We start from the raw sequence: 27,336 nt of genomic DNA on the forward strand, positions 1-27,336 counted from the left end.
GTTACAAACCTGTCAGAAACCAGAAGTTATTTGACTCTATTATCATAGAATGATTGGGGTTGGAAGGGACCTTAAAGATCACCTCGTTCCACCCCCCAGCCATGGGCAGGGACACCTCCCACTAGACCAGATTGCTCAAAGCCCTGTCCAACCTGGCCTTGAACACTTTCAGTAATGGGGCAGCCACAGCTTCTCAGGGCAACTTCGGCCAGTGTCTCAGCATCCTCACAGTAAAGAATTTCTTCCTAATGTCTGATCTAAATCTACCCTCTTTCAGTTTAAAACCATTTCCCCTTGTCCTGTCACTACATGCCCTTGTAAGAAGACTCTCTCCAGATTTCTTGTGGGCCCCTTTTAGGTACTGGAAGACTGCTATAAGGTCTCCTGAAGCCTTCTCTTCTGTCAACAACAAGTCCAGCTCTCTCAGCCTATCTTCATAGGACAGGTGCTTCAGCCTTCTGGTCACCTGTGTGGCCCTCTGGACTCACTCAGGCAGGTACATGTCCTTCTTGTGATGGGACTGCAGAGCTGAACATAGTACTCCAGGTGGGATGTCACCAAAGCAGAGTAGAGGGGCAGAATCACCTCCTTCAACCTGCGGGTCATGCTTCTTTTGATGCAGCCCAGCATATGGTTGGCTTTCTGGGCTGTGAGTGCACACATTGCTGGGTCATGTTGAGCTTCCTGTCAACAAACACCCCCAAGTCCTGCTCTCAGTGCATTCTCCTCTGAGCCTGTGTTTGTGCTTGGGATTGCCCCAACCCAAGTGTAGGACCTTGCACTTGGCCTTGCACTATTCCTCCCAAGAGAGGAGAAATGACCATGTTTATATAATTTTCTAACATTTTACATTTTTCCTCATTAAATTTTCCATATTATATTTCCTTATTTTATTTCCTGGGTTATATTACTCAGGAGAAATGCTTCAATGAAGACTCCAACAAGACTTCTGTGTTTGAAGGCTGGCAGAGAATATATACACACATCCATACACTTATGACTCTGGAGGCTCAAACATCTTGTCATCCCAGACTAATACACTCTGACCTGTCTCTGTGATTCTGTAGTCTGTCCAGGAATGTATCACAAAAAAAAAAAAAAAAAAAAGTCGTTTGTTATCATCTAGTACACTCAATTTTCAAAAATAAGTATTTTATTTTCATGGGCAGAAGGTATTTAGCTGTTCTGTTGTATTCTTTTGTTGGATTATTATCTTCCCATGTTGCAATTCTAGTCAAACTGGTACACTGTATTTGGCCACAGAAATGTTTTTGGTCACAGCCATGTTGAACAATGTACTTTAATGAAAGTATGTAATTATATGTGTTTGACCCACAGAGGGTAAGGACAAGTTTCTGTTTTCATCTCCATAGTTCATTTGTACTGATTGGGCTTGCTTGTATAGGAGGGGTAGGTATCATTGGCCTCGTTTCTGAAGAAAATATACTTTTTTATTGGAATTAGGCCTTTGTGATTTTACTTAGTACTGTAATAGATCTTAAAGGGAGTTCTGAGCCACATATTCTAGTGTGTTCAAGAACCACAGCTGGCTTCAAAAGATCAGAGTTTCCATTCATTTATATAGTAGTATCTATAGTTTCAAAAACACACAGTCCTCAGCAGCTGCTATCAGGAATAGGCTAGGTGAGACCATGTACCATGTAAAGTTCTTTTGAAAATCTGTTTATGGGTGAAATTAATTTTGAAAATAACCAATGTCTTTATGCTTTGGTTGTCTGCCACTTGTGACTACAAGTAAACTGACATTGCTTACCTAAGTTGCAAAAGATTTGTTTAGAAATATTTGGAAAGTGTTTTTAGACGTAATGATCAGATGATATTATAAATACCAAGTATTATTATTTTGCTGGCCAAGAAGAAGCAGAAATGAGCATGTAGAATCCATTAAACGAGTATGAATTTCCTTTACACTTCATTAGAAAGTCGAGCATATTTAGACACACAAAGCAACAGAATAGACCATATCACATAACTGTAGAACAGAGAATCTATTTTTAAAACAAAATTCATAACCAAAGCATTTTCATCTTTCAAACCAAGCGGACACAATTCCTTTTTTAGATCCACTACTGAATTTGACTTGTTCGAAACTCTTTAGAGTCTTGTATTGTGCTCACAGTAGGATCCTTGCTGTAAGATATGGCTTTGCTTTTCCCTCATTTCAACTTGAAATGAAATGTAAAAATCTATTTCAAATGCTTGTCTTATGGAAAAGGATGCAAATCTTAAAAAATGTATTTACGATTTGAAAACTATTACAGAGTTTTCAAGATTTTATTCAGATAAGTAACAGAATAAGCAAGAGAAGGAAAATATCAAAGTTTTGTAAGCTCTAAAAGTGAGGGGGTAGAAGAGGTTATACATAAGGTCATAAATAAAAAGGCCGGTGGTGAGGCACTGGAACAGGTTGCCCAAGGAAGTTGTGAATACTCCATCCCTGGCAGTGTTCAAGGCCAGGATGGACAGAGCCTTGTGCGACATGGTCTAGTGTGAAGTGTCCCTGCCCATGGCAGGGGGGTTGGAACTAGATGATCTTAAGGTCCTTTCCAACCCAAATCATTCTATGATTCTATGATCCTATGATGATTCTGTGCTCCTTGAACTCTGGCAGGCTTGGTGCTGTGACAAATTCCCTGGGGAGTTGTTCCAGTAACTGACCACCCTCTCAGTGAAGAACCTTCTGAACCAATCTAAATCTTCTGTCCAAACTGAACTTCTCCTGACATGACTTGATTCCACTTCCTCGTGTCCTATTGCTTGTGACCAGCGCCTCTATCTCCACTGCCCCCTTGTTGTTGGCAGTTGTAGACTGCCATGAGATCATCCCTCAGCCTGCTCTTCTCCACAAAATAAGAGACCTCAGCTGCTCCTTCTAAGTCTTTCCCTCAAGGCCTTTCACCATCTTGGTCGCCCTCCTCTGGACACACTCTAACAGTTTGATGTCCTTATGTTGAGGCACCCAAAACTGCACACAGTGCTTTAGGTGCCGCCACACCAGTGCAGTGCAGGGTGGGACAATCAGCTCCCTTGACTGGTTAACAATGTTGTGCTTGATGTAGCCCAGGACATGAAGTTCAACAAAACGACATGCAAGGTCCTACACCTGGGTCAGGGCAATCCCTGGCACAGCTACAGGCTGGGCAGAGAAGTGGTTCAAAGCAGCCCTGCGGAGAAGGACTTGGGGGTGTTGGTCAAAGAGAAACTGAACATGAGCCAGCTTCAGCGTGTGCTTGCAGCCCAGAGAGCCAACCTCATCCTGGGCTGCATCAAAAGAAGCGTGACCAGCAGGTCAAACGAGGTGATCCTGCCCCTCTCCTCTGCTCTTGTGAGACCCCACTTGGAGCACTGTGTAGAATTCTGGTGTCCTCAACATAAGGAGCTGTTGGAGCAAGTCCAGAGGAGGGCCACGAGGATGATGAGGGGCTGGAGCACCTCCCGTATGAAGACAGGCTGAGAAAGTTGTGGCTGTTCAGCCTGGAGAAGAGAAGGCTGCATGGAGACCTCACAGCAGCTTTCCAGCATCTGAAGGGAGCCTACAAAGGACAAAAGTCCCAGAGAGGGACTTTCCATCAGGGACTGTAATGATAGGACAAGGAGTAATTGGTTCAAACTTGAACAGGGGAAGTTCAGGTTGGATATAAGGAAGAAGTTCTTTACTGTGAGGGTAGTGAGGCACTGGAATGGGTTGCCTGAGGAAGTTGTGAATGCACCATCCCTGACATTTCATCTCAATAATAATTTTTTTCTTCTTGTTTGTTGCTATATCCAGTGTAACTGTGATAGAATGAAGTACTTCACAGGGAAGTGGGTTGATGGTGACTTGAATATGAGTCAACAGTGTGCCTTGGCAGCCAAAAGGACCAGCTGTGTCATAGAATCACAGAATCATAGAATAGTTAGGGTTGGAAAGGATCTTAAGATCATCTAGTTCTAACCCCCCTGCCATGAGCAGCAACACTTCACACTAAACCATGTCACCCAAGCTTCTGTCCATCCTGGCCTTGAACACTGCCAGGGATGGAGCATTCACAACTTCCTCAGGCAACCCATTCCAGTGCCTCACCACCCTCACTGTAAAGAACTTCTTCCTTATATCTAATCTAAACTTCCCCTGTTCAAGTTTGAACCAATTACCCCTTGTCCTATCACTACAGTCCCTAATGAAGAGTTGCTCACCAGCATTCTTGTAGGCCCCCTTCAGATGCTGGAAGGCTGCTATGAGGCCTCCACGCAACCTTCTCTTCTCCAGGCTGAAGTGTCGAAGTGTTGACAGCACAAAATTTTTACTTCACTTGACTTCATTTTTCTTTTAGTATTTCTAAATGGATTTTGTCCCCAGAGTTTTGTTTGTTTATTTGTTTGTTTGTTTTGATTTATTTCCTTTTCTTCCAGAAAGGTGTTGGGTGTCGTAGCTCTTAATTCCATATATACGAAATGCAAAAATTTCCCAAACGATCAAATTCCATTTTCTAAACTGCTTAGTTTCAATTATGAACCACAAAACTTAACATGATTAAAAGGTCAACTCCAGTGTATTATGCTGGAAACACAGAATGTTCCCATGTTATAGCAATTATTTCTTTCCAGGATATCAAAATACAAACCTTTAAAGTGGTGCTGGTTTTATCCATTGAAAAGTCCTTATGGGAGGAATCTCTTGTTGTTTTTTGCTTGGTTTGGCTTTGTTTCTTTTCTTGAACCACAATCTGCTGTAATTTGGGGGATAATTCTATCCACAGCAAAGGACAATTTTGGTACAGAATCTCTAAATGTATCAGTCTGGGGTTGCAAAACTTAGTGTGCTAAAGAACACCTCACAGAAGCTTTCTGTGAACAGAATAGCAAGAAAAGGGTATTGTTACACACATATACAATATATGATTTTCTTGAATTTACTACAAATCAGGCTGTCCTAGGACCCTAAAGGAGTGAGTATAGGTATTCATATATAGTGAGTATAGGTGCTCATATATGTGTTCGCAAACTGCCCTATGAAAAGTCTTGCATAATTCTGGCATTGTATATCATAAACTAGCAGACTAAAACAGGTTACTCTTTTTTAAATAAAGATGAAAGACAAATCTTAGAGGGATCCCCAAGAAAAATGAAATCTTGAGTACTGAAATAATATGAATTGTGTGAGCCCAAAGACAAGGGAAGAAAAGCCACTACTGCTATTTAAGCAATGGAATATTGAGGCTTTAAAAGGAATATGAGAAGTCAGAATTAGTTTGGAGAATAACAGCCAAATCTCAGTGGTGGGTGCTATGCAGAGGGTCCACACAGAGATATGTGTCAAGAAATTGTGAGACTGAAAATCTCTCTCTGAATTCTGATCAAACCAAATGGCTAAAGTGCCTGGGGATATGGTGGCTGGAACATCTGACAGCTCTCTGCTGAAAGGCCAAGGCACGCATTAGGCCAGATGCCTTTACAGCTAAGTTCACCACCTAAGGAGACAGAAATCCTTCCCTGTCTGTCATCAGAAAACTGCATCTCTTTCTCCAAATGATATGCAAGACCTTATGCGCATAGCAGGAACCTCTGCCTCAGAAGCTGAATGTAGCATGAGGGAACTGGGGAGAACCAGCTGTCCCCAAGGAGCAAACCTAGCCATATGGGCACAGAGACAGCACACATGATTGACAGCATCAGTTCCATCTGGAGAGAGGATTTAGCTGAGAGTGCTTTTCGTTGTTGTTTTAATGTTCTTTGTTCCTAAATCGTTTTATGTTTGTCTTCAGTCACATCAGCACAAGGGATTTTCTTTCAATCATCTGGTTTATGCCCTGGCCAGGGTGTGTTTGATTCTAAGCAGAGTCAAGAAAGTGGAAGAACAAGCATGGGTAAATCCTTTTCTATCTCATTTAGAAGACATGCATACTGGCTTTAAAAATGTACACTGGCTTTAAACATGTACACTGTTTAACTCAAACAAACCTCTCAAGAAAAAGTTAAAAAAACCCAAACGAACCAACAAACACACTCATAAAAGTACTCCCAAACTTTCTAATTTCTTTCTAAGGCTGGAAGTGAAATTAAGGTAGATTATGTACCCTTCATTCCAGTGACGATCCCATCTGTGTTTCTTAACCACTGATGTAAGTCTGGCTTGCTTTAGTGTAGGAATGATGAGTATAAATAGTTCTCCCGGTCTTGGAGAATGACTAATCACTAATCATTTTGCCCAGAATGAAGCTATGAAGCTGTTCCCAGCTTTCTTGGGAATATCTGCAGTGAAGATACTCATCAGCAGTCCATGTTGATGATGATTCATTTCCCCATCACTTCCAAACTGTTCCCTCCCTCTGTGAAAGCATTCACTCCTGAAACCCAGTGGTTTATAACTGTATTTGTCTGGATTTTCAAATCAAGGTCATGACTAATATATTCAATATTGCCAGGGAAAAGAGAAGCACATGACCTTGAACCTAGATAACCTATAGCCACCCTTTATATTATATAACATTTTCTCATTGTTCTGTGCTATTAGGTGTGCAGCCAAATTTTAGCGTGATTTACTAATCATTTATTTACATCAAATGTTCTAAAATGGAAACTTTAAAATTAAAAATTCCCACTATTTTAGCTTGTTTTCCATGGCTACAGATGCATTTCACATTGGAAGGACAGACAGGTCTTAAAAATGTCTGAAAGTAGTTCAGTGTCTTATTTGAAACCTGTGTAACCTTACCATAGTATGAGTGGTATGGGCTGATTATAATCATATGCTATTGATCTTCAGCATGTAAGAAGGCATACTGAACCATGGAGATATATTAGATCAAGTAAATAATTTCGTTTGAATTGCAGGACTTTGAATGTTTTTTCCTTTCCATATCTGTTAGAACATCTTAGAGATGCTTCTGCAGTTTACAGGATTTCAAGTTTTCCATGCATAAATACTTACATTTAAAACAATCTGTGTACTTTATATTTTTCCAGAATTCAACTATTTAATGAAGTTGGGTTTTTTTTTCCACATTGAGCCTAAACAGTATTTATAGCCTTTTATATTTTCTCAATACATATTTTAATGTAACATTACTTTATTATTTAATCTACTAGAAACAAAATGCTCTTTATAACCTCTCTCCCTACCTCCAACAAGCACACTGTTATATTAAAATCTTTATAAAGCATTTTGAAAACCCCAAGTGAAAAGATATACATATGCATGTCTTTAGCAAGGTATTATATTAAAAAATAAAAATAAAAATAAATCTTTTCAAAATAACAACTAGTAATAATCTATTTTTGATCACGGGATTGTATCTGGTTTCTTTTTTATCACTTTGTTACCCCATAAACAGAATCCTGTGCATCCCATTTCCCTCCTAATTGCCTTGACTAGCTAATACCTTGAAAGGAAAATCTGTCTTTAGACCGCAAAAAAACCGTAGTGTTCTTGTGCCACAGATGAAACATTTTATTCTTATAATATGAGAAAACATTTTATTCTTACTAGGCACTGGGTATATGTTCATACTGTCATTGCATATTTTCATTGCAGCTAAACAGCTATGAAACAATACTGGCATATTTATTAGATCATACCCTAGCACAAGCGGTCAGAACCTTTCCCAGGCAGACCCCAGGTTGTCGTAATATGTAATAAATGTGCAATGTGGCAAGAAAAAAAAAAAAAAGGGAGTCAGCTCATGGCTGAATTTTGACAGCATACACATACCTGCACGACAAAAACTCCTAACACTCAACCAGTGCTTTGCTGGACTTGAATCTGGTAAGCATCAACACAACTCTGTCTATTGAAAACAGAAATGCTTTGGTCATCAGCAGACACTTAAAAAGCTTTCAAAACATCTGTGTGCAAAAGTGAGTACATAATTCCACTGAAAAAGCTTCTTGCTTCAACACTGATGTTTGCCAGATCCTGCACTGTTTACCTGCGTGTCATACCAGAACAACTAAATAATTCTGTCAATATGTAGGGATCCACAAGCTTGATAATACTCTTACTTATCATAACAAGGATGCCTTGGATTGCAATGGTAATGATGGTACTTCCCACTTATAAAGAGTAAGCAAACTCTACCACCCTAACTGGAATGAGTGGGTTGCCTATTTGGGTACTTGAAATTTCATATGAAAGATACCTTCAGTCACCAATAAAACCAAGTAGGTGTTAGTGGGAGAGGTTGGTAGCACAGAGAATATGCCTTGTAAGAGGCACAAGGACTAATTTCTTGTTTTAATTTATTTCATGGAAAAATAATAATTTTGAAATGTAACCAGTCAGAAATCAAATGATATAGGAGTAAGTTTGACACCTAATGTCTAAAAAATGCTTATATCCCAAAAATATGATGTCTTTTATGTTCATGTAGGATACCCTGTTTTATTATGCTACATCCTCACATAATATTGTGCAAGAACTTACAATTTTGCTGCAACTTTACTATGGAGCATTCAATATTTGATATACTTAAAGAAAATTGATTTGGAAGTTCTAAGTGTTTAAAGATTGTAGTAAAAGTATTTTCCCCTAGGTTTCTAAATCATCTTAAATTGAGCTGGTTTTATTTAGCTATAGAGCATACAGATTACAACAATATCAATGGACTGGAAATCAGGTACAATTTACAACAACTGCATGTGAATAAATGTTAATTGAAATTCTAGGAACTTCAACATTCAAAATTTTAAATGGAAACTCAGTACTTTCACTTCTTTGAATTGCTGGCAGCTGCATTTATGGACATAATTTTCACTTGATAATGTTATTGTGTCTCGGTGTGTTAAACGATTGTACTTAGAAAGGTAAATAATGAGCCTGAGCAGGCCACATTTGTCAATGACTTTGAACAGTCCTGTGAATTTCACAGAAAGTCATGCTTTCAGTAGTGCTCATTGGATTTATGTCACTTAAAATAACATATGGATGTGCAAACACGCAGACACATACAAGCCTTCATTCCGAATCTCGCATTTTTTTTCAGTCATTTATTTTTATTTATTATCTCTGCGATGAATCTAGAGAAATAAATAATAAGAATTAATTATATAACAGTACTTTGGTAAAGACTACAGGAGCATAAAAGGAAGCTATAAAGAAGAAAGAGATTAATTGTACTTCATTGTCAAGGAAGACAGAACAAGGAGTAATTGCCTCAAGCTTCAGTGGGAAAAATGTAGGACAAATATTAGGACAAAAAGATTTACTGCTGAAAGAATAGTTAAACAATAAAATAAGCCGTCAGGAAAAGTTTTGTAACTGCCATAATTCAGATTATTAATGGCTGGAACAGATGCCCAACTAGAAAATATAACAACATCCAGTTCTGCCACGATGTAGATAGATCTGTCTAATGAATAGATTGCTCAGCTGATATATCAGCCGTCACTGAGTGAAGCAGATCTCTTCTATCCAAGAGGTTTTTGAAAGTGTGAAATTTCACCCAGAACAGCTCAATACCTCAATAAAAGAATGAATCAGCTAGTTAAAGGTTTGGTAGAACAAGGTCCTGACAATGTTCTCTAAATAGCAACAATTTCTTTATTAAGTGACGCATAGTTGTACCATTTTCCTGAGATGACCTCTATCTACTAACAAGTATCATGCTTGTTCTGAAAACTTGTGAGAGTTAATTGCATAATTCTGCAGTCATAAAACATAACACAAAATGTCTCTAAAAAGTGTATGGACTCAGCCCAAATAATTTTATCTAATTTGTACTGCAAAATAATTTTTTATTCTTTTTTTATTTATAGGAAAATCATAGAATCAGCTAGGTTGGAAAAGACCTTTAAGATCATCAAGTTCAACCATTAAAAGAATGAGAAGAGATGTTTAAAACATTTTTTGAAATGTTTTGTTTTGTTGGGTCTTTTTACAAAATCTTTGGAAACAAAACCTAAGTCAGGAATTTGCTGGTTAAAACTTCAGGAATTAATTTTATATTGTATATGTTCTGCAGAATAGTATGAAGGAATAAATTAATAGTACTGAATTTATTAGAAAATTGTTTACAGGCACAGAACACCAATTGTAATATCAAATCACCAATTACATGTTCAAACCATTGTCAATAATGTCACCTAATTGCATGCTGGGGTATTAAATTCAAGCCAAATGGTAAAATGTGCATTTGATATTGATTAGTTTATTATATAAATGCATTATCTGGTTACTTAAAATTGATTAGCAAGGTTTCAGTTCAGTACAGGAAATTGCTGTTAATCCCAGCTCTTCTATCTTTGTTCCCTAACTGTTCTATGATTCTATGATTCTATTCTACAATTACATAAAACACACTACATGCATTGCAACTGGGGAAAAAAAATGCATTGGTCTTCTTCAGAAATTCTACTCATAAATCTCAAGAGGCCAAAGATATGATGCTTCATGAAGAAAAATTTTGCTCTTTGGCTTACAGCACGAAAGCATGCTGGGAACTCTTAAAAGAAAGCTCATCATTTGTAGCCCTGCTTTTTTCCTAGGAGAACTTAAGTTTTTTCTGAACAACTTAAGCAGAACTGTGAATTTTAGGTGCCCACCCTGAAAAATATTGTCTTGATAAAAAGCCCTGTCTGGTATACATTTTTCTTGGAAAGTAGTTTAGTGTCATAGGCTTTCTATTTTAAGTTTCCAAGGTGTTTGTTGTTGTGTATTTCAGCATGCATGAAAGCACCTCTGATTTGACAGGCTGAGCAAATTGTACTTAAATAACAGCTCAGCCTGATCGAGGTAGAGAAACCAGGTACAGTTTCAGTAGAGATTCTGTAATCTGGTGGATCTTAACATATGCTCTTAGTGTCAGGCTCTCCATAAATTAACAATGCTATCTGATATTTCCCCTTTAAACATGACTGAGCTGACTGCTGATGCTTCTGCACACATTTTAATGAAATAGTTTGAGGTGCTTGAAGAAATTCTCTGAAGTTCAAAAGTCTGTGATCTCCTCAGCCTGATTTGGTGGAATTTCAGCCTAAGGAGAGGTAAAAAAGGAAACGGGAGATGCTCTGGAAACTAGTAATCATTTATCATGATGAAGACCTGCATTTTGCTTGCCTATTCCTAGATCTCTGTTATTGTTATTGCTGTATATTCAGCAATCACTACAAGAAATATGTGCTGCCACCAATTAATTCTCTTTCTGGAATAATATTTTAAGAAACAGGAATGAACTGTGCTTCGATCTTTAAAAATTGAGATAGCTCTTTACCTGTAGGAGAGAATTCTGGATCTCGAATAGGATGCAAAATTAATCTTCTCACTGAAACAATGTTTCAGGTGTACCTTTGTCTTCACTCTATTATTATATTTTTAAATAGCTTCTTGCTCACCATCGAGTTTTAGATCCTATTTGAGGTGCCAAACACTCCCACATACTTTCTAGTGTATGTGTTGCTCTCTATTCCTCTTTGGATGTCAAATGCATTATATCAACTAAAATTTGAACATCAAAATTCTTTTAAAATGCTTAACTAATTAATTTAACCTCACACTTTGAACTGATTTTAAATCCCAAAACAGTTTTTCAATGCAGGTAAGGACAGACTCCTTTGGCAATTTCACTTATGTAATGTACACTGATACAGGAAATAGCTGAACTTAACTGTTTTTAACTGGTTTCCAAAATTCCTCTTAGAAGTTGCCCATGGACTCCATGCATTCACTGACCACATTACAAATGTGTTGAGATTAGTCATTCAAAACAAACTTATGGCATCCCCACTTCCTATTTGTTTCCTGGTTGTACACCTAGTCATTCCGCTACATGTATGAACACTTACAGTAGCAAGAAAAATGTTTGGAAATATCTTTGGCAAATAGGCTGCTACTAATAATCCTATTAAGGATCTACAATTCTCCTGACATTTATTTACCTTGTCATTCTCATATCAAACAGCTAAAGATGCATATCTCTTTAGACTGAGTTTACCCTGACAATCTTCACCTTCCATGGTGAAAAAGGGAGACATTATCCTATTAAAGAACAAAGACATTAAGAACATTTTTATGGAAGAAAGAACAGTCCTAAGAATACAGGCATCTCTGAAAACCTACCACACGTATATAAGCATAGTAGCCACTTTCTTTGATGCTCAGCTGTTTGTGGTACATTAACATCAGAAGTGCCTTGAATAAATATCTGAAAATCCAAAGGAAGGTACTAGATCAGTTGCCATTTGAGCTGGTTAGGGTTTCATTTTAAGAATTAGGAATTAAGATAAAAAGACCTAGACAAGTGCTGCTTCTTCCTTTTGGAAGAATAACTAATTTGAAAAATAACCCGAAGAAGTAATCCTTTAAGTTCTTAAATGGTCTAATTTCCTTCACTTATGAATATTCAATAAAATGAGTCCCTGGAATATTTTGGGAAATGTATCTTTGGAATGAAAGCTGCAGAGTAATAAAAGAAAAGAAATTTGGATTAATTTGGATCATCGTCAGCACAACTATTTATCAACAACCTGGTTCAAGTTGTCCTACGCATTTGACAAAGGCCAAGAGATAATAACATATATCTTATTCTGCTACTATAATAGTTTTAATATTAAATACTTGTATTTAATATTTCAACACTTAGCAACTTGCAATGAACAATTCATTGATCCAATCTAGGAAATATGTTTCTTGAATGGTAACAAATAATTAAATCAAATCTCAGCCAAGCAAAACTCAAATCAACAAAAAATTGAGATAAAAGTTAGTTGAATAAATATTAGTTATAAACCACTGAACATCAGCAGGTCAGTATTCATTAATCTCTGCAAGATGAAAGGAAACAAAGTATAGCAAGCTGAACCATGCAGATTTGTTGAATATTTTTAGTGGAAAAAGCTTTGAGAGCACTTGGTAAGTATTCTCATGTGAACCCCTGGGGAATGCTGAGCTTTTGGGTTTTATTTAATTTTTAAATGAAAAGAAAATAACAGCTAGTTTTGATGCAGGATGCAAATGTTTACAATCACCAGTTTTATATGTACGGCTGTAAGGCGTATTGACACATTGATTTACCGCGCCTTCCAAAACCCTGACTTCTTCTTAGGTTCCTTTAGCAGTGTTTTGCTGTTTAAGCATATGTGAAGATGTGTGGAAAGGGAATTTATTTCTATATCATTGTGCTGTTCTACTAAATTACTTTAAATATAATACTTTGTATTTGGTGTATGTTACAGCACCTGCTCTATTCCTCAAGGAGTTATCACTGTCTGTTCATCACTGCATATTTAGCTCTTCTGACTGCACATCTACTGAGTTTCAATAGATTCCAGTAGTGAATTGTGGAAAATAAGCACAAGTAAAACTTTCTGGAGGTTTAAAATGTAAAATTTTACTGTCACTATGATTCTTTTAAAATGTGGAAATGTCATTAAAATTAATCAGTATCTTTTCCACAAAAGACTAAAGTCAAGGATTTGATACTTCATATATTTAGTTACATAATTATTGCTCTTTCTTTATTAAGATAACCACTTTTATTTTGTAGGAGAATAATTGATGAACCAGCTGATTTGAACTGGCTTAGAAATGCTTTATTTATAAGAAATTCTTTATTGTCTAGAAGTGTTTGCAAGTTAATGCAGATTAATAATTTCTATCCTGTTGATTTAAAAAGTTGTCATCTTGAGTCTTCATTATGACTCCGAACTCAGTAACCTGTTAGTGTTAGACTGCATGCATAGGCATACCCTTAAACATTGGTGATTGCTTATCTTGTAATATACACAGAAGAATGCAAGCCATGTCAGCTCATGAGTGTAAAGGAGGTAGCCGAGATCCCATTCAAACTTGGTTTTGCTTCCATCTGTAGATTGTATACTGGTAGTGCACTGCACAATTCAGCATATTCTCTGACTTTAATAAGATTACATTTGACCAAACATAGAAAATTCTTGCATGAGGATCTTGCTTTTGGGTAGGATAGCAGCAATTAATATGCATATATGTAAGTCACCATTCATTCAGAATGAACCCTTGAAGAACTTATTATTTGTGTTATAATTCCTTTATACTTTGAAATTAAATTACTTCAATAATCCAGATGTTGCCTGACTACTCGTGAGTGGTAAATAAGGTAACCTATTGATCATAGTTAACACTAGTTTGGCACTACTATATGCCAACATGTACATACATAAATACAAATATAAATACGTATAAATAAAAATAGGGATTATGATTTTTTTAAGTGCTGTTTGTTTTCTTCTTGTTTTTATCATGTTATGTACATTTTTTTATTTCTCAGCTAGCCAAGTGTATTAGCAAAATATGTCTCTCTGATTCTATATAACATGCTGATAAAAATCTTATATCGAGTTGATCAATGTGTTTTGAAGAATTTTTGTAGGCTCATTGATGGCAATGTATAACATGAGATGAATCCATTTTATCCTTCATTTTTCCCTATGCCATCTATGAATTCCCTCTGAAAATCTTCCGTGAACGGGATTGCTGCCACTTTTATTTGAGCAAGATTCATTTTTCTCCTTCTCTTTTTGTTTCATGAGCATATGTTTAATTTAGAGAGCCATAGTCAATATATTACCAAAAAGAAGGTTAAATCACCCCTGATGGAGTTCCATGAAACTGCATTTATACTGCTTTCCAGACCCATGCTAGTTGATCTAGTTCAAAGACAACTAACTCAGGTATCTCTACACTGCATGATGCTGGATTATTTTGATCATATAACCCGGTCTCCCACATAGCACAAAGCAAAGAGCTGATTTAAAAGTATCTTTTATAAAGAAAGATATAAAAATAATTTAATTTTTGTTTTAATTCCTGGAAAGTCATGCCAATGCTTTATTTTCTTCAGTCTGGGGGAAAAGGACAAGGAGCTAACAGCTCACTCTCAACTTTCATATGCTGAAGACTGGGTTAATAGACAACATATATAATTAAATATCTAAATATGCAATCTATAATTAAAATCTCTTTTTCCATCAAAATGCATTTCAATTGTAAATCCCAACGAAATTTCTTCTTTTGCGTGAACATCCAAATCTTCCAAAATTAGCTGAAAATCATCATTAAAGCTAAGTTCTTCTTAGATAGAAGTTATAAAGACCTGCTGATTCAAGATAAGTACATAACCAGTGTAGACTTGCACCATTTTTTATTGTAAAGCTATACAAGAATTAATACTCATCATAAAGATAGGAATACATCCTCTCAAACACAGAACAATAACTCAATAAATATTTAGTTCCTAGGACTGATAATAGTTGTGTTATTTCCAACTGGTATGTGACCAAAATAATCATAGGAATCTTTTGTTTGCTGCGTGATTTTAAACTGATTTTTAAATTACCTTAACTCTGCTGATCATGTATAGAATCACAGACAGGCTGAGGTTGGCAGGGACTTCCTGAGACTATCCAGTTCAACTTTCCTCTTCAAAGCAGGGTCAGTTACAGCCGGCTGCTCATAGCTGTGTCAAGTTTTAAATATCACACAGGTAGACACCCCAAAAACTTTCCGGGTAACTGGTTCCAGTATTTGGCTGTGCTCACAGGAAAAAAAAAAAAAAAAAAAAAAATAGAAAAAAGAAAATTTCCCACATTTCCTGCCTTTTGGCACTCAATGATAGTGCGAAGAATCTGGTTTTGTAGTCTTACTTCTGTAGTCTTACTCTACCCCGCATCAGTTATTCACACATACCTTTCCTGATGTTTTATTACTTACCTTATCTACAGTCTCCAGCATCCAATCTATGCAGCTCTGTATGAACTGTTGTCAGCTCTCACTTCCGTTACTCTTTGTGTGTTTGTGTCTGTCTATATCTGTGTTATGACTACATAGAAGTGTGTCTAGTGTTCTGCTCTAACCTAGCTGAGATTTTATTATCACTTCTTTTCTTCCTTTCTTTATTCACCCCTCCAAGTGCAACAAGGCAGTTTGTGTGTGTCTTTATGTGTGTTTTGTCAATAATGAGATAGTGGCTTCTTGATCACCTACATGAAACATGTTTGTGTTCCACTTAGCCTTTCTATACTTAAAACATTTCTCCCATTATTTGTTTGTTTTTTCCAATTGCTTTCAGCTCCTGAATTTAGCTCTTCTAAAACATGTAACTACAAACATTCCTACCTTCACACTGGTGTCCTAAGAAATGGTATTTTTTGCTGTTCATCAATCAATACCATTTGGTTAGCATTTGCAACTGATATGAACACACCTGGTCAGCCTTAAGAAAATCTACCCTGACCTTGGACTTGCTAGGAATTTTAAACTCTCTGTGAAAGGTAAGGATCAAACAATTGGGAGATGAAAATATTCCCTAAATACTTTTGGTGAGGTAGATTTTTAAACATTCCTAAATCACCCTGATCTCTTGGGGCTTTTTTGTGTGCCATTTTTTGTTTTGGTTTGGTTTGGTTTAGTTTGGTTTTTTTGTTTTTAGTGTTTTGTTGTTGTTGTTGTGCCTTTCAAAACTGCCATAGTAAATTTGGAAAAGAAGAGGAGCAATTCTAGGAGATGATGAAAAGGATGACTGTAAGTTTATAACAGGATGCCAAAATTGAAAGCCAAGCCACAGTAGCCTTAAATCAGAGAAAAAGAAGGTTAGAATAAAGAATCCTATAGAGTGTATCAATTTTACAGTCTCAGTTTAGGTAAATAAATGAGAGACTTCTTTCTAATTTGTGGAAGAAGTGGATATTTTAAATAAACACATGAATTTAATGCTGTTAAAGAGAAGGTAAGGCAATTTGCCAAGAAAATGAAAAGTTTCAACTACTCACAGTACAAAAGCAATGTGGGTTTTAATTCTTTCACTTTTGAATTAAGACATATGTTGTCCCTTGCAACTCACACTATACCTGTTGAAGGCATTCTTTATCTGGCTGTTTTTTCAAGTGCTATGTGGTCTTGGACAACCTCTAATTGTACCTTTATAGCACAAGAAAGCATTATAGATGGCCAAAAAACCCTAAACCCCAAGAGTTTATTTTATGCTGTGACCAAATTTGTTTGCTACTATTCAAGCTGAATAGTCCATTATGCTGAAATTAATCCCACTGGAATCCCAGGATGAAATTTTGCCTGCTTTGGAATCAGTGATAAAACTCTGCTGTATTTTAATAAAAGCTGAATTCTATGAGCATAAGCTATTTGGAGCAAAAAGAAGGAAGGCTTAAAATGATAATGAATAATGTTTGTTTCATGGTAAGTCAAGTGAACTTCTGATTGCTAGTTTTTCAGTCTGCCCAATCATTTTGCATTTTTAAATGTTATTTTTAAAATTTATACCCTTGCATTTTTAGACAGAATATCTTAAGGATTCTCAGCTGCATGCTCAAAATGGCACTGGTAGAGGCAAAATAAAACGCCTATTTCTGCTAATCTTTCCATAACCTATTTCAACCTGTGCTGACTTCAACTTTGAACATTTACCAAGATGCACCTCCAAGATGACCCTAACATCTTTTCTTACTGTTTTCTGCAGAAAGCACAGATGGACAAATAAAAGGAATTCTGACTTTGTAGGGGAGCACCGATACTTTCTCTAAAGGCAGCATGCTCTCTAGAAACTTCTACAGCAGAAGAAATTATTTTCCAAAGACAGTAGGAGAAAGCTTGGGGTTTTTTTCTTCTTTCTTTTTTTTTTTTTTTTTTTTAAATTAGAAAATGCTCCACACAACAGGTCTTAGATTGTGAATTACATCCAGATGATTTCACCTTCTTTCCAGGAAGGAAACTTCTTTTAGGGAAAACAGTGACAGTTGAACTCTGGTTTTATGTGGCTGTTCACACATGGTAAAATAACATGGCTCACCCTGTGTCCATTATGAAATCGAACTTGGTTTACCGCAACAGAGTCAGGTTTAGCAAATTAGACCAATGAGCTTTTGTCTGTATTCTTAGCAAATGCTGAGGTATCATTAAAACAAAGTAGATCTGGAATGTTGTTTACACAAGGAGGTTTCTCCAAATTTGAGCTGTTCTTGAAAAAAAACAGGCTGTGCCAACACAGCTTCCTCGAAACAATGAATTTAACTGTTATTTCAGAAACCCTAAACAGTAAGACACTGAAGCATGGTAGAGACAGAATTGGCTTATTTGAGAACTTAAATGTTGCAGAACGAGTAGTGTCTTTGCTTCTGCAGTTTAGCTGTACACAGGTATTTGAATTGAGGCATCTTTTACAAAAGCCTTCTGGACTCAAATATAGAAGCAAGATTGCAGATAATCAACGTAAAGAATTGGTACTTTCCAAATACAAAAGCAATTGGAGAGAAAACATAAACAAAGAACAGTGTGAAGTGTGGAGAGAGTAATGATATATTTACTTTATAGTTAGTACCAGTTAAAGACTAAAATAACATCCTGTTTTCACATAAGGAATTAAACCATATAGTTTACAGTTCTGTAAACATCCAGCCCACTATTTTCTACTGAAAAATTGAACTTAAACTGGAGTTGTATAGGACAGGTTATGTCCCAGAACTCATTTAGCTCTAGTCCTCTCTGCTGAAACAACAGATAATTGTGCTATCATCAGAAGCAGTCTCCAGAGCAACGAAAGTAAAGCAGGGTATTTAATAAGAGACAAATATAATTACATAAACATTTGAGATCATGATTGATAGTAAGGAAGAACTTGAGACACACAATGTAGAAAGGTGTCAGTTGTATCAGTGTTGCCCATAAAAAAAAATTTAAAAATAGTTGATTTCTTTGGTCTGTCTGATCCTGTTCCCATTAAAGTAGCAGGAAGATCCTTATTAATTCAAGTAAAAAATGAAACATCAATAATATCTGTCTTCAGAAAACTAGTAGAATCCATGCAGCTGCAAAATAAAATCCCCAAATGTCAGTGGAGTTAGTGGGTTATAATTACCCCAAAGTATTTGTCACATTTTTTTAAAAACTGGAGTGTAAAAGACTTAAAATACAATCATCTTTGAAATACCATGTCTAAGCATCTAGTATCATATATTCTATGTTCCGTTAGCTTCCTTCTTGGATCTTCTCCTATGCATGGAATTTGAAGTCATGGTGCAGAGATGTAACGTGTTAATTGTAGAGTCAAGAATCACTATGATAATGTATGTGTACAATATGTATGTGTAGAGTCAGGAATCACTAACTATGATAATGTATGTGCACAGTAGCATGGTATCTCAAGCTAAGTCATCAAAAGCTTGGCTTCTAACACTATATATGTGTATTACAGTGGGTATGTTACGTACTTAAGTACTTTAGTACTTAAATGAGATAAACCTGTTGAATAACTTCTAAATAACACTTTATGAGTCCACACTGCAATCTAGAGATAATAAATATGAATAAATAAATAAATAAATAAACAAACTAGTTTGAAATCATCATTCCAAACAGTGATCTGAGGGTAAAGCCAACTAACATTTTTATTCTTAACAGTAGAAATGTTCTGTAGCCTAAATCACATATTTATATGTTGATTTCCATAGAGATAAGAAAGAGCTATAACACACTGCTCAAAGGATATCTAAATTTAACAGGATTAGATTTATGTGTACTCAGGGTTCCCTTCATCTCAGAGATGGTTTAAGAATTAGGCTACTGTGTAATGTATCTATCTGAACAATCCATTTAAAACAGACAGCAAAGTAATGATCATAAACATACAAACACCATAGCCTAATAGCTTAGTCATGACTAACAATAGCTTAGTTGTGGCATTGTTATGACTGTATATTGGAATTTTTGATGAGAAAGCTTTGTTCATTAAAAAAAACCCCCAAAACATAACATCATAGAATGATAAAAATGCAATACTTCCATACCAGAAACATGTATTTGCCAGGTTAGGTAAAATCTATTTACTATCTTTTATATCAGCAACTCAGATACTATCTTAACCATGTTTACCATGCATTCACAGGAAGAGAGACTCAATCAGCTGTTTCCAATTAGATAAACTCTGTCTTTTAGAAATATGGATGCCCTCATCTTAGCAAACTCTGTAATAACAGGAATATCCATTCTGCATGGATATGATCTGTACACTCAAGCTTTTGCTGAGTTTTTCTTTGACCTTACTGGCATTTTAGCATGTCAGTAACAGGAGAAAAAAATAGCTTCTAACTAAAGGAATTGCTCTTCCTTTCTGCTATAGCATCGCTTCAGATCAGTTTTAGCCTTTCTTCATATCAGCCTCATTAGATAGAATCATTATCTGTGTTCAGAATCCTGGAAGCAGAACATGTAATGACGCAAGTAAGCCAAGAAGTATTACCTACATTTGCGCTAGGGAACCAGGTGGTGCTAAGGAGCAGTATGATGAGCTAGAGGAAATAATTTTTGAAATATAATACTGTTTTCCCAGGCTCCTGTTAAATGACTCTCATCTTGCACCACATAAAATACGTTTTCCTGAGGTAAAGTCAATGAACTCAGTGGACCAGGATGAAGTCCATTTCTCACTGTCTTTCCACCTTGCTTTACCTTATTCTGCTTCATTTTAAAGGAAAATCCCACCATCACACAAATAAAGATTAATGTAATGTAATGTAGTTCTGTAGGAATGACTATACAAATCTATAAATTCTGAATCTAACATGAAAATACATTTTATTCTCTAAATTTTTACATTCCCAACCTATTTTGTAAGATTATAAAAGGAGTATTGTTTGTTCATTTGTTTGTTTAAATGCTGTAAAATTATCTCCAGAGCTTCTGCGAAAGAGGGGTATTGGTAAAGGAGGCAGGACAGCAGGTAGCACTACAAAACTTGGAAACCTTCCACTCGACACTAGTCTCTGCTATGCTTCCAGAGATAAATGGATATTGGACAGTGAGTGACCTATCTTCAGTTCCTTTTCTGATGCTACCACCAGGGACTGTGGAGCACATTTCTTTTTTTCTTTTCTTTTTTTTTTTTTTTTTTCCTAATAAAGCTTCCCTGGAAGAGTTAAGAGGATGACAGACTATCTGAGAGCTAAATGACCTCTACGAGTTCTTAAGATAAGCCTTTGAGAAACAGATGAAAATATAACAAAACAAGAGACTTAAGAAAAAACATTTCCCAGATGATTAAAAAAGTGAACATAGTTACCACATTGATGGTGTTATGAGAAAGAGCATCTAGATCATAAAGAAGACAGATGGGCCTGAAACATGGAATAAGAAACAGATGGAGATAAAGATTTGCACATGTAAGTAAAGGAGACTTTTATTTCTTTAATGTTTAGTCAGAATAAAGATATCCGTTTAAGAAATCTTTTATGGGGTGAGAGGACTGAGAGATTAGGAAAAAAAAAAGAGCAGTGAGAAAGAAAATGTCCAGCTTCGTGCCTCTTGGTGACATAAACCAGAGTGTCTTAAAAGTTAAGATCTTTCTGATGTTTGTTTCCTATAATTAGTGAACTTAGAGATGAGAACTGATAGTCTTAGATATTATTCAGACTCTGGAGAAAGGGTGGGCGAAGACAGTGTGAGTATCCACTGACTTTTGCTGTGAGTTTTTACTAACCCTGACAGGAAACGAAGTCCTAAAACAATGAGTGGGTATTTCAGTTTTCATGGTCCAGACGCTCTCTTAGGAAATTGTTAGATGGTTCCCATTACGCAGGTAATCTTTAAGATCCATGCACTTCCTTATACCTGTCTTTTAAACACTAGCACTGAGCTATCTGACAGAGCTACTATCACAGTAGCCCTTGGCAGGGCTAAAGACTCAGATATGCTTAAGTAAGTGGATGTGTTTACAGCAGATACCTCAGATGACAGCTTGTTTCCTAACTCGAGCATGTCCTTCCACAGGCCTGCATCTCACTGAATCTCCCTGAAGATCTTACAGAGTTTTGCTGCTTGATTACTAGCCCACACTGAATGTTACCATTTGTGATAGGCAAATCAGGATGATTAACACCCTGTCCCACATCAAAGATGACAAACAGAATTTATCATTAGGTTGGAAATTTAAGCAGCTCTCCTAATCTCTCAGTAAAATGCTGCAATGTATGTTTTACTGGATTCCATAATACAAAGACAAAAATGACTAAGATAACACCTGTTCAGATTATTATCTGAGATGTTAATAAATGGAGGGCTAACACTAAGGGATATATTCTGCTTTTGGGTCCCTGGAATCCCACAGTGGTATCTGAAATTTTATTCTGTGATTACTTCCAACTCACTTCAGAAATTTTCTTTAAATAAGGGAATGGTCCCTGGTCCTCATGGGGGACTTCAACCATCCTGACAGCTGTTGGAGGGACGGTACGGCCCGGCACAAGCAATCCAGGAGGTTCCTCGATTGTGTGGAAAAAAAAAAACAACTTCCTCCTTCAAGCAATAGAGGAGCCGACGAGGAGAGGTGCCATGCTGGACCTTGTGCTCACCAACAGGGAGGGACTGGTTGGAAATGTGATGCTCCAGGGCAGCCTTGGCTCTAGTGATCACGAGATGGTTGAGTTTGAGATCCTCAGGACAGTGAGAAGAGCATGCAGCAAGCTCACTGCCCTGGACTTCAAGAAAGCAGACTTTGGCCTCTTCAGGAACCTCCTTAGTAAGGTTTCATGGGATACAGTCCTAGAGGGCAGGGGGGCCCAAGACTGCTGGTCGATATTCAAGGATCACCTGCTACATGCTCAAGAGTGTTGCATCCTGACTAGAAGAGAGTGCAGCAGGAGGGCCAGGAGACCTCCATGGATGGAAAAGGAGCTGCTGAGGAAACTTAGAGGGAAAAAAGAAGCTTATAGAAGGTGGAAGCAAGGACAGGCGGCCTGGGAGGAATATAGGAGCATTGCCTGAGAAGCTAGGGACCAGGTTAGGAAAGCTAAGGCCCAGCTAGAATGAAGTTTGGCAAGGGATGTGAAAGATAACAGGAAAGGATTCTATAGATACGTAGCAAATAAAAGACAGACTAGGGACAATGTGGGCCCTCTCCAGAAGCTATCAGGAGAACTGGCTACCATGGATTTGGAGAAGGCTGAGGTTCGTAATGACTTCTTTGCCTCAGTCTTCACCAGCAAATGCTCTGACCACACAACCCAAGTCTTGGAAAGCAAATGCAGGGACTGTGAGAATGAAGACCTTAGGCCCACTGTAGGAGAGGATCAGGTTCGAGACCATCTTAAGAACCTGAATGTGCACAAGTCCATGGGACCTGATGAAATCCATCCACGGGTCCTGAAGGAGCTGGCGAATGAAGTTGCTAAGCCACTGTCCATCATATTCGAAAAATCCTGGCAGTCAGGTGAAGTTCCCGATGACTGGAAGAAGGGTAATATAACCCCCATTTTCAAGAAGGGGAAGGTGGAAGACCCAGGGAACTACAGACCAGTCAGTCTCACCTCTGTGCCTGGCAAAATCTTGGAACAGATTCTCCTGGAAAGCATGCTAAGGCACATGAAAAACAACGAGGTGGTTGGTGACAGCCAACATGGCTTCACTAAGGGGAAATCCTGCCTGACCAATTTGGTGGCCTTCTATGATGGAGCCACAGAACTGATGGACAGGGGCAGAGCAGTTGCCGTCATCTACCTGGACTTGTGCAAAGCGTTCGACACTGTCCCGCATGACATCCTTGTCTCTAAATTGGAGACACATCAATTTGATAGATGGACCACTCGGTGGATAAAAAACTGGCTTGATGGCCGCACGCAAAGAGTTGTGGTAGATGGCTCGATGTCCAGTTGGAAACCTGTAACGAGCTGTGTCCCTCAGGGATCGGTGTTGGGACTGGTCCTGTTCAACACCTTTGTCGGCGACATGGACAGTGGGATTGAGTGCGCCCTCAGCAAGTTTGCCGATGACACCAAGCTGTGTGGTTCGGTTGATACGCTGGAGGGAAGGGATGCCATCCAGAGGGACCTTGACACGCTTGTGAGGTGGGCCGATGACAACCTTATGAAGTTTAACAAAGCCAAGTGTAAGGTCCTACCCCTGGGTCGGGGCAATCCCAGGCACTGCTACAGGCTGGGCAGAGAAGAGATTCAGAGCAGCCCTGCAGAAAAGGACTTGGGGATGTTGGTTGACGAAAAGCTTAACATGAGCCGGCAGTGTGCGCTTGCAGCCCAGAAAGCCAACCGTATCCTGGGCTGCATCAAAAGAAGCGTGACCAGCAGGTCGAAGGAGGTGATCCTGCCCCTCTACTCTGCTCTCGTGAGACCTCACTTGGAGTACTGCATACAGTTCTGGTGTCCTCAACATAAAAAGGACATGGAGCTGTTGGAGCGAGTCCAGAGGAGGGCCACGAGGATGATAAGAGGGCTGGAGCACCTCCCATATGAAGACAGGCTGAGAAAGTTGGGGCTGTTCAGCCTGGAGAAGAGAAGGCTGCGTGGTGACCTCATAGCAGCCTTCCAGTATCTGAAGGGGGTCTACAAGGATGCTGGGGAGGGACTGTTCCTTAGGGAGTGTAGTGGTAGGACAAGGGGTAATGGCTTCAAACTTAAACAGAGGAAGTTTAGATTAGATATAAGGAGGAAGTTCTTTACAGTGAGGGTGGTGAAGCACTGGAATGGGTTGCCCAGGGAGGTTGTGGATGCTCCATCCCTGGCAGTGTTCAAGGCCAGGTTGGACAGAGCCTTGGACCACGTGGTTTAGTGCGAGGTGTCCCTGCCCATGGCAGGGGGGTTGGAACTTGATGATCTTAAGGTCCTTTCCAAGCCTTACGATTCTATGATTCTATGAATCTATGAATGTAGGCAACTTAACAAAAGAAAAATGATAGCCCCTCAGATATCTGTCATCATTTCCAGGGATGAATTTAAAGTTTAGGACAGATTTTTCAGTTGTGAGAAGTCAGTGCTGAGTGCAGTTTTTGGATGCTGATGAATGGGAAAGCACACCAACATTCTCCAACTCTTGAATGAAAACCAAGATAGTACTGTAAAACTCATTTTTCAAAAAAAAGAAGATACAAAAATGAGTTTGTTCACTTTACCCATGTCTTAGTTGTGAACAGTAGTTATCTGGAATTGCAAATACCACACTGAATCATCACTAGGAAGTGGAGGATAGTTACCGGTGCCACCAAGCCTACAACAGGCACTGATGTGATGAAGCCAGAATGCTCAATCCTTCTCTCTTGGTTCCCCCGGTGGGCAAGGAAAGCTCCCCTATCGTCACAAGTGTGGAAACAGACTCGATTTGTGTTGTACGATCAGAACAGCAGGTTTGTTTTATTGCTCTCATCCTGGATACTTAACCTTAAACCAGGATCTAGCTAGCAGTCTGGTTCATTTGTCTGCAGTCCTAGAAGTTTCTAAGGGTTTTATTCCTATTTCTTAAATATTAAAAATATGGAGAGTAGGATTAATAAAACACATCCCACCACCATGCTCTAAAGGCATGTTGTATTTGTGTATCATGTCTTTACTTTTGTTCAATTTTCTTATTTCTACTACAGGGTTTGAACTTAACCAGCATGGCAAGGTGAAACTCCATTTAATGAAGTTCTTCAACTGTAGGCATACTTTTGAATAAAATCCAAACAAATATAAAATAGATAGCAGCAAATCAATATGAATAATGCCTTTACCAATATGGATTAACAATCTCACTGTTACAGATTAAGTAATAGAAAGGAATCACTGGACCTAGCCTTGCTACGGCTGCCACTTCTGGGAAGAGTTATAACTCGTGTTTCAAATTAGAAACAGAGAACATCAATTGCACATTAAAGAATTATGTTACTTATATGATATAATTAATAACACTGTAATTTTAGCAGGATCCCTGTGACTGACACTCTTTTTCTCACAAAAAAATTTGTCTGTTATGATTAGCACAATGGAATGAATACAGTGGATTACCTTGAATTGGAAATATTCTTAAAAAAAAGTCTGTAAACAACTTCAGAGATCTTTGACAATCAACTTGTTAGGAACTCATGAACTTAATGACAAGGATAGGTCAGCTAAGAAAGACAAGTGCAAACTTTCAAAAGAAGAAATATTAGAGTGTCTCATTATGAAGACCAGTCCAATAGACACAACACAATCAGACAGTGGCACATATTCAAACACTGATCCCAACATTGATGAAATGTGATGATCTGAATGCAACTGACTCATACAACTCAGAGCAGCCAGAGTTCAGGCTACAAGCTGTATGTTGAGGCAATTTCATCTTACAATTAGAAGCTCAGTTTTCCTTCTTTTCTTCATATACTTCAACTAAAAAAAATAAGTAACTTGGAGCTTTTGTATCCCAGTTTTGTCCCTCCCAGATTTTGTAACAGGATGTGTTTGTCTCACTCTTCAGTAGTGTGACACTGACACATCAAAAAAAAGGGACAAAAGGAACTCTGCTTAGAATGAGTACTGCCATCTCACTCAACTGAGGCTGTGAGTTTAGGAGTTTGTCTTGCAAGTGAAGCTAGAATCTTGTATTCTAATGTGTATGTAATCTTTCCAAGATTCCCCAAAAAAACCCAATGAAAAGGTTCACGTTCAAATGTTTTCCAGTAAGTTTTTATTAAACGTCTGCTATCAGCCAGCTGAGCCCCACATTAATCAAACATTACCAAAGAAATGACAGTGACTAATCACGCCTTGTAACTGAAAACAACTCAGCTGGGTATGGGAAATGGTTAATTACTCCAAATACTTATAGGCATAGAAAAGCCTCTAGAAGTCTTTTCCAGAGGGGGACTAAGGGAAAGTGCTACCATAAATACCCTTGATCATCCTCTAAAATGTAATAGCTTTCTTTCTATTGGCTATATCTGTAGCTAAGGTATATTTATGTGTCAATTATCTGACACATTATTCCCAAATACTGAGAGTATGAAATAACTCAATATCAGTAATATAATTCTGGTTAATGTCATGTGCTGGATGAAATATATGCCTTGTTGTTGTGGAGACACTTCAGATAGAAATGAAGAGGTAAAAAACTTCATCTGAAATGCAGGGTTTATAAACTCTCGAAGACACTGGTATTCCTTATACTGAATTTCATGAAATAAAAGATTTTCTTATGCAAAAGAATGAACACATGACCATGTTCTACAACATGTAGTAAAAGAATCCTGTTTTAAGCTTCTGAGGTCTCCAGGTGGTTGATCACTTCCAAACAAGCTTCTGAAAATGTAAATTGCTTTGGAAACCATAAATATATTCCTATTTCACATGTGAATTTCTATGAAACAGAAATGATGATATATGCTTGTGGTACCAAAAATAAATGTACTGTCATAGCTAACAAAAGCTAATAGATTAAGCTACTATTTACTGACACTTTTGAATGAGTTAACATACCTATTACTGAGGTAATCGAAGGGGATTTTTCTAGACTACTTTGTTTGAATTGCAGCTTTAGCACTTTATTTTAGTAAATTCAGTAATTTACCTTAATAGGAAAAAGGGCAAAACTGTGATAATGTACACAGTTTGACCCACCAA

Source organism: Strigops habroptila, chromosome 4 (assembly GCF_004027225.2).
Source record: "Strigops habroptila isolate Jane chromosome 4, bStrHab1.2.pri, whole genome shotgun sequence".
NCBI classification, from domain to species: Eukaryota; Metazoa; Chordata; class Aves; order Psittaciformes; family Psittacidae; genus Strigops; species Strigops habroptila.